This window comes from Otolemur garnettii, unplaced genomic scaffold, assembly GCF_000181295.1.
Source record: "Otolemur garnettii isolate 467f Iridium unplaced genomic scaffold, OtoGar3 scaffold00006, whole genome shotgun sequence".
In the NCBI taxonomy this organism is placed as follows: domain Eukaryota; kingdom Metazoa; phylum Chordata; class Mammalia; order Primates; family Galagidae; genus Otolemur; species Otolemur garnettii.
This window is the reverse complement of record NW_003852401.1, coordinates 36,634,612-36,647,928: the sequence shown is the minus strand read 5'-3', so window position 1 is coordinate 36,647,928 and position 13,317 is coordinate 36,634,612. Positions and strand designations below refer to the sequence as shown.

At 37.4% G+C, this 13,317-nt stretch overlaps 1 pseudogene; it reads right to left on the bottom strand.

Annotated features, from left to right (window-relative positions):
- Positions 1-7,599: 7,599 nt before the first annotated feature.
- On the bottom strand, positions 7,600-8,283 carry LOC100947095 (annotated as a pseudogene).
- Between the last annotated feature and the right edge of the window lie 5,034 nt (positions 8,284-13,317).

Sequence of the window (13,317 nt, the reverse complement as noted above, 5' to 3'; positions counted from 1 at the left end):
AGACATACGTGGAAGAAATTTCCTTATGTAGCTGCTTCTTGTCTCAGGCTGGCCTTTCCACTTCCCAGAGAATGTGTTTCAATAATGCATCCACCCTGTCTCGTGGTCATAGGCCTTTATTTGGACACTGATCAAAAAAAAAGTTTTTGTGGAAAATCCTTTCCTTCACCTTATCTTAGAAAATAAATAGTGTAAATTTCAATGTAAGGGCAAATTTGATGGCAAAGTTAAAGACCACAGCCATCTCTATTAAAAGAGAATCTTCGCGCCATGATTCTTTTTTTCAGGCTTAAGACAAGGACTTGGAAACAAGTTTTCTTTTTCCAGTGATTGCCTTTGCAAATAATTATTTCTGGAGCTTTCATCTATAGACTGCCATGTTGTGACTACTTAATTGCTGCCTGAAAAACAGAAAGCTGATTATGTGTTTTCATTTTAAGGTAATCCTTTGACATTTTGAATAGTTACATAAATAGGTTGTTTTGTATGTTGCTAGCAGGAAATTATTTCATCTGGGGGCAGATGGTGCTGGTGACTATACATATACATAAAAGGTTAGGTGGATGGTAGAGCGAGCGTAGGTAGGCTTGTACACACAGAAGCACAAAGATTGAGGATGCCACAATTCTACAGTGTCACAATTCTCAGCCTGAATTTGTATAATTTTAAAAATTATTCATAGATTTCTCACACACAAGCTAAAAAGTGCCTTCAGAGTCAGGGTCTCCTCTCCCCTACCCACCCACTATGAGTTTTAATATGTAATTGGAGAGCATGTAAAATAAATGGAAATGTCATTCGGCTTGTAACAAAAGACCTAAATCATAATGGATTATGGAGCGGCATCTTGTGGTCAAAGTTGAGTATGACAGCTACAGAAAGTCAGCTTGGCTGGCTGACACGTAGCTCCAAAATGTGCCATCACCTTGTATCTAGCTTTTGATAACATTAATAAGAGGCTGTGAAAGGTTATCAATGCAGCCTTATCATTATGCCACCTTAAAATATTTTTGTGCATGATTTAATTAACTTATAATTAATGATCATGCATTAATGTAAACGTATCTATGTAGGCACATGTAATCAGCACTCTTTCTCTTCCATAATATTTTAATAACAGAGCACTAAAGGAGACTTATAAGATATGAGGTTGCATCAGTACTGTTTATAATCTAAGCCCTTTCATCAAAATTTGAAAATCAAAAAAAGGAATCTAATTAGTGCATCTCTAGGAGATGAAATATGAAATCATTCAGTGATTTCCTAAATAAAATCCACTTTTTTCAACATTATACAAGTCATAAAGAAAGGAAGAAACTGCCCTTCCCCGGAATCTGTCTCTCTGTGTATCACAGAATCATGTAGATTTTGATCAATATATAAAATGATACACTAATGGACCTTCATAAAGAGAGAATCTAGATATAACTGCTATATACCCAACAGATTATTTTTATAAGACAGTAAAATAGTTAGCTGACTGCAGTTTGATTTTCAAAAATCAGTTCAATGTTTTAAAATCATACATATTTTACCAAATTTCTCATTGTGGATATCATTCAGCCCCCTTGGCACTGGCACCATAATCAGAAAAAAAAAGCTAAACCAAGGAGACAACATATAAGATATGTTGTCTCAAGTCAAAACTCAGATCTCAAAACCATACTGGAGGAATTTAACAACTACAACAAATTTTATATTACCCCTAGCTCAGAATATTAATGTGCATGTCTCAAAAGTCACAATATATGCAGGGGAACCATTATTGCTTTTCACCAGCTTAACTCTGGACAAATTACTTGCCCTTTCTTGGGCTTTAATTCTTCCAAATAAGGAGAGGGCCTTCTACCTCAAACACAGCATATTATTTTCAATTTTGTGAGCTCTGACACAAAATTGCTACTGACACCTGTTTAAATCTGCTATATGTATCAGACAAGGTCAAAACAGGAAAAAGAAAATCATTCAAGTATTTAAAGCAGCAAGAATTTAACCAGGGAATTGGTTATACTGGTGATAGAAGAGCTGAGAAACTCAACAGCAAACATCAAACATGAAGCAACCCAGAAATGAGCAACAACAGGGAGGCAGTAACACCCCTCCAATAGAGAGGGACAACTGGAAGAGGCCAGGGAAGAAATTACTCACAGAATGAGAGGTGAAAAATCACTTCTTCCTTCCACCCCTGCTCCAAGCTCTCTCTGGTCCTTCCCATCGGCCAAACACAGCTGGAAGGTAGCAAGTTAACAACTGATTCTCTAAGAATAAAAAAGCAAAAAGCCTGATTGGTAGCACTTGCTGTTTTCCCCAGTAGAAGTACTTGCACCTGGCCAATTTCAATCTACCACTGAATGGGAAGTTCAGAAGAGATGCATAATAGCTAACACCATTAGGTAGTGTTTCCCCGACATACAGACATGTGTACAACCTCAAGAGCAGAGACAGCCCCAAAAAAGTAATAAAATAATTACGAGATAAAGAGCTTGGGGTGTATATTACCCTTTCTTCTAAATATACAATAATTTAAATACAAGTTTAAATAACTTAAGTTTTAATGATGATACTGACTAATGTTAACAACCAGTTCACAGGATTTCTGAACATTGAACAATCAGCTCTCACACATAGATATGAGCCAGCTCTGGCAAACCTTGTCCAGCTAACAAGGAAGACTGGAAAAAGCAATCTAAAAGTAGCCCACCGAGATGATACAGAATAGGGCCGAGAAAGAACAAGGAATAAAGCTGAGGGCAAACAGATCCAGAAAGGGTACTTCATAAATCAACACAAGGCAAACAGATTAAAGATTACTAACATCTACCCAACAGGCAGGAATTTAGCATCTCTGTGACTGGCTTATTGCTAAACCCTTGTTAGAGGGATCATAATTAGGTTCACAGAATGCTTGCCAGGAGAAAATGTCTATCAAATTGATACCCGTAATGTCATTTCCAATTTTTGTCTTTTTTTTTCTTTATTCACTATTGTCTTTTGAAGATGGCAATTTCCAGAGAAACACATCAAGAAGTGAAAAGTGTACAGTGATTTTTGCATTAATGAAATTTTGATTGATTTCTCTCACTATCACATTTTTTTGCAAATTGATTCATCAAGATGCATCTATCCTGGGAATCTCAACGGCAGAAAGGATTCAGAAATGCTTGGAGAAGCAAAGTGTATTATTTGTAGGTGGTTTGATTTTTCTTTTACAGAACTTGGGAAAGTCACTGGGCCTCCCTGGGTATCAGTTTCTTCATTTATAACATGAGTCATGAAGGGGTTGAATTGAATAATCCTGAAGGTCATTTCTGGCTCTTGTGTTCCCTGATTTTATTATGGTGTGTGTAAATTCAGGTTAACTATTTCATTCTATTTCTCTTCCTTTTGTTTTTTATTCCTCTCACTTACCTACCCATTGTGTCTGCTTGTGTTTGATCAAAAACACAAGCAAAGAGACATAAACATAGAAAAAGCAATGAAAGATGAAAGGTTCTGAGGACAATCAGGGAGCTTTCCTAAATGGCCACATCTTGGGAAAGCCTGATCCAGCTTATTTTCTGGGAACTAATGATCGGTTGAGATGAGTTGCTGATAGGCCAGGAGGCAAGGACCATTAATACTTGATTGTCACTAATTCTGAGTCAATGTCCCATTTCAAAGTCATTAGTGGTATTAAAAACTGCAACAGTGCATACACACAAAGGAAAAAGAAAGCATTAGTGTATTCTTAAGATCAACATATTACTACTGGAATACAAAAGAAATTTCCATGAAAAGCCTTCATTCAATAAATGCCTATTCAGAGACTTTTATGTAAAATCTATACTGAGCATGATAAAAAGAGAAAAAATAGAAACTACTTCCTCTACCTTCAAGAAGTTTAGATTCTACATATTTTGTTCCTCTGGATTTGTACTTACTTGGCACTGATGATCCCGTAAAAATTTCTAATTTCATTTTTTTTAATTATGTAATATAAACCAACCAGCTTAAAAGAGCTGTTTTATACATCTACTTATGGTTAATTATTTAAATAAATGTTTATGGATTATCTGCCAAGTGTCAGTCACTGTGCTAACAAAGCTAACTTTCTAATGCTCTGACAAAGAAGAATCCCACTGAGTGCTATAAACAGGAGAAAACAGATGACAATTACAGGAGTGCAAGGGACACTAAGAAAGGGGCTTTAAGGGAGGGTGGGAGGAAAAGTTGGCCTGCTGAACCAGGAAGTCCGGAGGGTGCATAAGAATATGGGTATGACCTAACCTAGGTAAGCAATGACCATTAGGAAAAGACAATCCATAACCAAGAGAAAAGAGCAATACTGCCTGGAGGTGCAGAGAGGCCAATGAAAGACTTGCAGCCAGTTTCAAACAGAGAATATTTATGCTGCTGCAGACTTTTCCTCCTTCCTGAGAGGGATCCACGTCTAATTCTTTGGAAGTGCTCTAAACTTTCCCTTTGTCCTTCCTAAGTAAAATCCGTCTGTTACCCTGAAACTTGTGCAGGTTATTTTTGCCTTCTATCCACACTGCCTGGGCTGCTCCAGTTTTATCCTCAGGTTCACTCTATTTTGCTTTAGATTACTGCTGTGCCTAGGTTGAACTTCCTAGCTCAGCCGAATAATTGAACCAGGTCAACTGGATCTGGGGTAACTGGGACTCCCTGCCCCCAACAGTCTTCTATTCAAATGTGAGGGGTCTAGAATGGTTGCTATGCTTTCGGGGCTGGGTTTGCCTATTCAGTATCTTTATTCCTCTTTTTGAACCATTGCACCTAAGGTCTCTGCCAAACTTTCCTCTTTCACTGCAGCTGGGGAACTCTCCCCTTAATTGCTGAGGGCAGCCCTCTGCTCATGGGGTGAATCTATGGCCCAAGCTAGGGTAATTGTACAATTGTAAGATTTTTTTTCTCCCAGAAATATTAAGAGTCAGGTATACAAGATCAAAAAATGGCTCGAGTTCTTCCGACGGCAAGAGCCTTGTAGAGACAATATATTAGTTTATACCTCTTAGATTCCTAGAGCAGTCCTCGTCTCTGTCTCTCCCAAGTCCTCAGTTTTTTTTTTTGTTTGTTTGTTTGTTTTGGTTTTAGGGGACATTTATTTGTGTGTGTGTGTTGATTTTCCACTTATTTTTGTTTATATATATTCATGGAGTACAAATGCAAATTTGCTACATAGTTATATTGCATATGGTGAAGTCAGGGCCTTCAGTACAAATATCACAGAAAAAAAAAATCATACATTGTACCCACCAACAAATCTCTCATCATCTACCCCACTTCTACCCCCCACACTCCTCCAAGTCTCCATTGTCAATCACTTCACACCGCGCTCCCATGTGTACACATTATTTAGCTTCCACTTATACATGAGAACGTGTGCTATTATTCTATGTCTGAGTTGTTGCACTTAAGATAATGGCATCCAGATTCCTCACTGTTGCTCCCAAAGACATGATTTCCTTCATTCTTAATGGATGAACAGTATTTGATTGTGTATATAGGTACCATCTTTTCTTTATTCGTCATCTGTTGACGGACACTCAGGTTGATTTCATTTCTTGGTTATTGTGAAATAGCACTGCCATAAACATATGAATGCAGATAGATTTTTTATATATTGATTTGTTTTCCTTTGGGTAGATACAACAGTGGGATTCCTAAGTCATATAGTAATTCTATTTTTAGTTCTTTGAAAAATCTTCTTACTGGTTTTCATGGAGGTTACATTAATGTACATTCCCACCAACAAGGTATCAGAGTTCCCTTTTCTCCACATCATTGCCAACATCTGTTATTTTTTGTTATTTTAATTACAGCCATTCTGATTGGTGTAAGATGACATCTCATTGTGGTTTTAATTTACATTTCTCTGATGATTAGTGATGCTTAATGACTTTTCATATGCTTGTTAGCCATTAGTTTTATTAGTTTGTATTAGTTTTCATATTCTTGTTAGCCATTAGTTTGTATTTTTTTGAAACACATGTACACATTTATTCATGCCTTTAATCCAAGTTTTAATTGGGTTATTTGGGGGCATTTTTCTTGGTTTTCTTATAAATTCTAGATATTTGCTTGGTTTTTTATAAATTCTAGATATAAATGTCAGTTTTCAAAAACCAGAAGGGGACTATGTTATGTTAGATATATAGTTCACAAATATTTTCTCCCATTCAGCAGACTATATCTTGGTTATTTATTTTGCTACGCAGAAGCTTTTTAGTTTAGGTACCATTGTCTATTTTTGGTTTTGTTGCCTATACTTTTGAGATCTTAATTCTCAATTCTTTCCCTAGACCAATGTCCAGAAGTTTCCCCTGGGTTTTCTTCTAGTATTTTTATAACTTCGGGTCTTAAATGTAAGTCTTTAATCCACCTTCAGTGAAAGATAGAGGTCCAGTTTCATTCTTTTGCATCCAGTTCTCCCAGCACCATTTAATAAAAAGGATGTCCTTTCCCCCAGGATGTTTTTATTGACTTTGTTGGCTGTCAGTATGTGTCTTTATTTTGGGGTTCTCATTTTCTGTTCCATTGAAGTAGGTATCTACGTTTATACCAGTACCATGCTTTTGATTACTGTAGCCTTACAGTATAGTTTGAAATCAGGCAATGTGATGCTTCCAGCTTTGTTCTTTTTGCTCAAGCTTATTTGGGCTATTTTTTTCATTCCATGTGAACTTTAGAATTCTTTTTACTAATTCTGTGAAAAATAACATCAGTACTTTGTTAGGAATTGCATTGAACCTTCATAAATTCTTTCAGGCAGTATGGTCCTTTAACAATATTACTTTTTTCAATTCATGAGCATGAGTATTTTTTTTTTCTGTAGCCTTTGTAAATATTTGCTTTTGGACTATTTTGCCACTTCATCTTTATCTTACTGTTATGCTACTGATTTGGTTCTTTACTAGATGATACTAGAATAACTGCTGATTTTTGAATGTTTGATTTCTGTATCCTGAAAATTACTGAATTCATTTATCAAATCTAAGAGTATTTTAGTGGAGTCTTTAAAGTTTTCTAGATAAAAGATCATATTAGCAGTGAATAGGGACAACTTGACTTCTTTTCTGAATTGGATGCCTTTTAATCATTCCTCTTACCTGATTGCTCTAACAAGAACTTCCAGTACTGTGTTGAATAAGAGTTGTAAAAGTGGGCATTCTGATCTTGTTTCAGTTCTTCTGGGGAATGCTTTCAACTCTTCCCCGTTCAGTATGATGTTCACTGTGGGTTTGTCACATACAGTTTATTACTATGGGATGTGTCCTTTGGTGTCTAATTTGTTGAAGATTTTGATCATGAAGAGGTGCTGAATTTTATCACATGCTTTTTCCGTGCCTATTGAGATAAGCATATATTCTTTTTTTTTTTCAAATTGTAAACTTTTATTACAAATTAAAAATGAAGTTCTTAAATAATCTCAACTTGACTAGATATGAAAAAATTTAAAAACCTTTAAAAGCATATTGAGAAAAACCAGGCTTTTTAAACAAATATGTTTATTATTACAAAAAACGGGGGGGAGTCTTTAGGTAAAAATAATAAAAAACCCATGCTGCACAGATAATGCAGATAGTTCCACTTATCTGGTCAATGGGCAGAAAGCAAGCTCTTAAGGTCTTCAGCACCAATCTTTGGTTCGTTGCTTATTGCTAGAATTTCATATTTGTTCCTTGTTGGATGACTAACGGGATGATGGTAGAGATTGTAAACCAGCACTGACTCAGCCCCGCCCAGCTCAGCCTCAGGGGTGGACGAATTCTCAGCTGGTGGATCAGCTGCTTTTGTCTCTTTGCCATCTTGTGGTTTAGAGTTTTCTGGGTGTCTGCTTCGGTAATTGAAGTACCAACATTGAGGCGGATGCTGACCTTGGGTCTTAGCTCCTTGATTCTCTCTCCCCTTTCTTGCCGTCCTCTCTGTGCTGTCTTTGGCGAGGAAGGCCCTTGTGGAATGGTGGTCTATACCCCATACATATTCTGTCTTACTGGTCTAGCGTGTTCTCCTGCGCCCTGGCTGTCAGCCCTCCATCACTTCCCCCTGCACAGGAGGGTTGGAACACTGTGGGCTCAGCCCACAGGGTCTCCGCATGTAGTAAGGTGGGAACCTTCGCCTGCAGTAGGGCCAGAGTTGTTGGGCCTGGCCTTCAGGAGCACTCTCAGATCCCTCATTATTTTCTCTGCTCTCACTATTCTGGTGATTCTGCTGGTAATTGTGTGAAGGCCCCCTGTGACCTCGATAGCACCTATAATGGTTACAGTTCTTACATTGAACCATTTTACTATTCCCAAAACCTTAGTTGCAATGATCTCCTTGTCCCCATTAGCAGGCGCCACCAATGTGAGGCCACCAGGGCCACTGCTCCCTGTGCTGGTGCCCATGGTGCCAAGCTTGGGGTCAGCAGCACCGAGGGAGGGGCAGGCTAGGTCTTGGCGTCACTGCTCACGGTTGCAGTGATATGACTGGGACCCACCGTGGCATCTGTGGCTCCTCCCAATGTGTGATGGTAACTAGGCTGGCATCAGCGATGGGGCTGCTCAGGGCTCACACTACTGATCAAACTCGAGCATATAGTTTTTCTCCTTAATTCTGCTTATGTGATGTATCACATTTATTGATTTGCATATGTTGAACCATCCTTGCATCCCTGGCATATTACTCATTTGATTATGGTATATTATCATTGATGTGCTGTTGTGTAGGATTTGCTAGTATTTTGTTGGGGGGTTTTATGCCTATGTTCATAAGGGATATTAATCTGTAGTTTTGGTTGCTGTGTCTGATTTCAGTATCAGGGTGACAGTGGCCTCATAGAATGATTTGATAATGCCTTCCCCTTTGATTTTAGGTAACAGTTTCAGAAGAATTAGTATAGGACATTGAGTTTGAAATGTCTGATTTCAAATCAAAAATTTAGTTTATTATACTTCAAACTAGAGGCGGTACAATTAATCTAAGTATGCACCTAAACTTTCGACACAGTATTGCCATCTTAGCACTAGCTTGTGTGTGCCAGCAGTGAAGAAGCCTGGAGAGCTATTGTTGATGAAATCTCAAAAGGTATTTTCCACAGCTTTCTGAGAATTGAATGTTTTTCCTTGCAAGAAGTGGTCCAAAGTCCAGAAGAAGTAATAGTCAGTTGGTGCAAGATCTGGTAAATACAGTGGATTGATAGAGAGTTTCCAAGTCCAGGTTCAGTAGTTTGAGCGGAGGTTTTTATGCAACAGTGTCTTAGAAGAGGAATGGCCCGTCTCTGTTGACCAGTCTCAGCTGCTAAGTCACAAACACCTGCATTGCGTCATCCAATTGATTGCGATGGACATTTATTGTAATTAACTGGCCAGGTTTCATGAAGCTGTAGTGGATAATATCAGGGCTGGACCACCAAAGAGACACCATTAGCTTTTTTTAATGAATATTCATGTTTGCAATATTTTGGCACTTCATCTTTCTCCAACCATTATGCCAAATACTTTTAATTGTCAGAAAAAAATTATTTTTCATCACACATAATAATACAGTGGTATTATTATGGTTTGCATTTATTTAATGACAGTAAAGAAAGGCAAGCTTGAGACAATTTCTTTTCTGATGCTCCTTTAATTCTTGGGTAATCTACCTGTCCAGTTTCTTTACCTTGTCAATTTGTTTTACATGATCCAATATTGTTGGAATAATAACATGAGAACCTTGCTGATAATTCATACATAGATTGAGATGGATTTACTTCCCACTACAGCTTTCAGTTCATCATTATCTATCTTGGTCGTAGGTGACCTACATGGCTCATTCTCAAGATTAAAATTACCAGAATGGAACTTCTCAAAACTATCAGCGTACTGTGCATTAACTAGACGCATCATTGCCAAACACTTAGTTGATATTTCTGTCTACACGGCATTAGTTCCGCAATGGAACCCATATTCAAAAATAACACAAATTTTTTACTTATCCATGGTTTCACAAAAATTGCTCTAAAATTTTTTTGAAAGATAATCACAAACCAAAACATGCATTTGAAAGAATGGAAAAATGAAAAAAAAAGTATCAGAGTTATCAACTTTACAATGAAAAAAAAAGTATCAGAGTTATCAACTGTCAAACTTAGTAATTAAGATTAGCTATTTCATACTTAATAACTCAGTTGTGAATCCATCTGGTCCCAGGTTTTTGGGGGAGGTGTGGTCTTTTTATTACTGACTGAATTTCACTACTTGGTTTGTTCAGTAGATCTCTTTCTTCCTAGTACAATCTCAATAGAGTGTATATTTCTAGAAATTTATCCATTTCCTCTAGTTTTCTAGTTTGAAGGTATAGTTGTTAATAATAGTCCCTGATGACCTTTTTTATTTCTGTCGTATCAGTTGTAATGTCTCCTTTTACATTTTTTATTGTGTTTATTTGCATCTTCTCTCCCTGGTTAGTCTATCTCATGGTTTGTCAATTTTATCTTTTTGAAGAATCAACTTTTCATTTCATTGATTGTCTGTTTTGGTCTCCATTTTGTTTCCCTCTGCTTTGATCTTTGTAATTTCCTCTAGTATCAATAATTTTGTTTTTAGCTTGTTCTTGCTTTTCTGCTTCATTTGAAGTATGATGTTAGGCTGTTCACTTGTGATGTGGCATTTAATGCTACGAACTTCCCTCTCAGCAGTTTTTACTATATCTTTAGGTTTGGGTATGTTGTGTTTTTATTTTCATTAATTTCTAAAATTTTTGTAATTTCCATCTTTATTTCTTCATTGACCCAGTAATTACCCAGGAGCATGTGATTTAATTTCCATGTTTTTGCACAGTTTCTAAATTTCCTCTTAATATTGATTTCTAGCATATTGTTCTACTGTGGTCTGAGGAGATACTTAATATAATTTAGGCTTCTTAAAATTACTTTTGATTTGTTTTATGGCCTATCATGTGGTCTATCTTCAAAAATGTTCTATATACTGGTGGGAAAAAATGCATATTCTGTATTTGTTGAGAATGTTCTGTAAATATCTGTTAAGTCCATATGATCTAAAGTCCAATTTAAGTCCAATGTTTCTTAGTTGAGTTTTTGTCCCTGTGATCTGTCTAGTGCTGTGAGTAGGTTGTTAAAGTTCCCCAATATTATTCTATTATCTATCTCTTTCTTTAGGTAGCAAAATTTGTTTTGCGAACCTAGGTACTGTGACATCAAGTGTATACATATTTAACATTGTTATGTCCTCTTGCTGAATTGATCTTTTTATCACTATATAATGACCTTCTTTGTCCTTTTTGTACTGTTTTTGGTTTGAAGACTGTTTTATCTGATATAAGTTTAGCTATTTCTGCTCACTTTTGGTTTCTGTTTCATGAAATATATTTTTCCACTCCTTTATTTTCAGTCTATACATGTCCTTATAACTAAGGTGAGTTTCTTATAAGTAGCATATAGTTGGATCATGCTTGTTTTATCCATTAAGCCAATCTTTTAAGTGGAGTATTTAGCCCATTTATGTTCAAAGTTATTACTGATATGTGAAGCTTTATTCCTGTCATACTGTTAACTATGTTCTAGTTGTTTCATATATTATTTGTTTCTTTATCTTTCTCTTTTTGGTTTGATATAATTCTCGCATGTTGTCACTTGATTCCTTTCTCTTCCTCTTTTGTGTGATTGTTTTACAAGGCCTGTGAGTTTTATGTTTTTAATGTGTTTTTTAATGATAGTGAATATCAACCTTTTATTTCCATGTTTAAGACATCTTTAAGCATTTCCTGTAGGGGCAGCATAGAGGTGACCAAGTCCCTCAGCATTTGCTTGCATGGAAAAAGACTTTATTTATGAAGTTTAGTATGGCAGAATATAAAATTCTTGGCTGACAGGTTTTTTTTTCTCAGTACTTTTAAAGTGCTATCCCATTCTTTTCTAGGCTATAACTTTTCTCATGATACATCTACTATTAGTCTGATAGGGTTTCTTTTATAGAAATCTTGCTAATGTTATTTGATTTTTTTATTTCAAATTAATGCGAGGGTACAATTAGGTTACAATGTTTGCATCTGTTAAGTAGAGTCCCCGTTATAGTTGTGCTCCGCACCCAGAAAGTGTTCTACACACCCTTACAAACTTGATAATTTTAAAATTCTTTCTTTCACTTGGTGGTGTTATATTTCCTTACTTTTCCATATTTCCTATGTTCTTTCATTGATAAATGTGCATTAATTGTCACAGTTGCTCTTTCTGATTTCTTTTAAATTTCAGAGATCATTTTTTCCTGAAGATGTATATATACTGTTGGCTGAGTGGGATATTTTGGCTCTGACTTCGCATGTCTTCAGTAGTGTGATTTTTGTATGATTTCTTAGGTAGTACATAGGGTCAGTGGTATCTATAATTTCCTGGGTGCCTTAGGGTACAGTTATTGGTTGAAGCTGTGATAAAATTTCACTGGGGGCTTACATGTCACTGAGCCCACCTTTAGGCCTCAGTCATGGCAGAAATGGGCCTAGTATTTCTATTTTTATGCCCAGAGCAGCATACACTGGTATTGACATTACTGGGTCCTGTAGGACCAATTATTGGGCCTCCAGGTGGCTTGCTTAGAAACTAGTAGTAAGAACAGTGGGGTGGGTTTTTGAACAGGTTCATAGGCCCCTGGGAAGTTGGTTTGATGTCAATGATTGGGAAACCCTATCACTAGGAAAATCCACTGGGATGAAAATGGTGCTATAGTGGGTTTGGTGGGGTCGCCTCCAATTCCATAGCTGCATATAGCAGAGCAGTGGGCATGGTCCTAAATGGGCTCAGGAGAACTTGGTCTTCCCTGCCTCTCCCCAGCTCAGTGGTGGCTGTGTTGATGCCACCACAAACTTGACTCAAGGGCAAAGTGTAAGCAGCATTTTACTCTCAGGTGGGGCCAGCTTGGGCCTGCCACCAGAGAGGGTAGGGTCCTCCTTAGGTGAGCAGCATGGGCAAAAACTGCGGGGAAATGCAGTCCATTCATTTCTCAGTCTCACAGCAGCCATTTACAAAGCAATGGGTATTGATCTAGGTTGGGCCTAGGAACCCAGTTTCCTTGTCCCTCCCTGGCCTAGTGGCAGCTGCAGCCGTGTCAACTTGAACTAGGCCCAAGGATCAGATGTAGCCCAATGTTAAACTCTCAAAATGGTGCCTTGGGGCTATGACCTGAGGGTAGGGCACCTTCCAGACAGGTTACAGGGAGTGGATACCACTCACCTCTCAGTCTCAACAGCAGCATACAGCTAGGTTGCAGGGAACCTGCCCACCTTGCATGAAAGCCCTCAGTTTCTCATCTCCTCCACAGATCAGAACAGTGGCAGCCACCA